The 714-nt window shown below is 44.3% G+C and overlaps 1 pseudogene; it reads left to right on the forward strand.

Annotated features, from left to right (window-relative positions):
* Window positions 1–119, forward strand: LOC111730458 (annotated as a pseudogene).
* Window positions 120–714: the final 595 nt, after the last annotated feature.

Raw genomic sequence — 714 nt, forward strand, 5'->3', positions numbered from 1 at the left:
GTCTATGGCCATGTCACCCTGAACGAGCCCAATCCCACCTGATCTCGGAAGCTAAGCAGGGTCGGGCCTGGTTAGTACTTGAATGGGAGACCACCTAGGAAGACCAGGTGCTATAGGTGTAAAAAATAAAAATAAATAAAATAAAAATAAGATAAAATAAAATAAAATAAGTAAGGGATTGTAAGCTGACAAGTTCCTTGCAATCTGTGAGGTCAACCAAGGGTTGCCTTGCCTAAAAAAAAAAAAAAAAAGACTGGTTTGTGGGGAGGCCTCCTGGGAGAAGCTATTAGACAAAATGGTGGTAACTAATACTACGGTGAGCAGAATACATTCAAATGTTAATTAAAGTGTTTCCACCTCTATTATTCACTCTGTAGTGCCCTCTTAGAATGCCCATTGAATTTAATCCCTCTCCCCCTCACCATTTTCCCCTCCATTGATGGAGTTTGGGGGAGTATCACCAGAAAACCAGAAAAACAAAAGCAGCACCCTCTGGACCCAGTTCAGTAAATCGTGAACCTATAAATCAGAACCCATAAAGCTTCAGGCACAGACTTCAGATTGCTTTCTGCTTTTTTGTACCCCGGGGCCAGAGCTCATCCCCTTTTATTGTGCTTGGGGATCCTGCGAAAGCGCAGACCAAGTCAGCAGGTCTGGGCTGAGGCCTGAGAGTCTGCATTTCTGGCAAACTCCCAGGCAGCATTGACACTACAG

Source organism: Pteropus vampyrus, unplaced genomic scaffold (genome assembly GCF_000151845.1).
Source record: "Pteropus vampyrus isolate Shadow unplaced genomic scaffold, Pvam_2.0 Scaffold314, whole genome shotgun sequence".
Taxonomy (NCBI): Eukaryota; Metazoa; Chordata; class Mammalia; order Chiroptera; family Pteropodidae; genus Pteropus; species Pteropus vampyrus.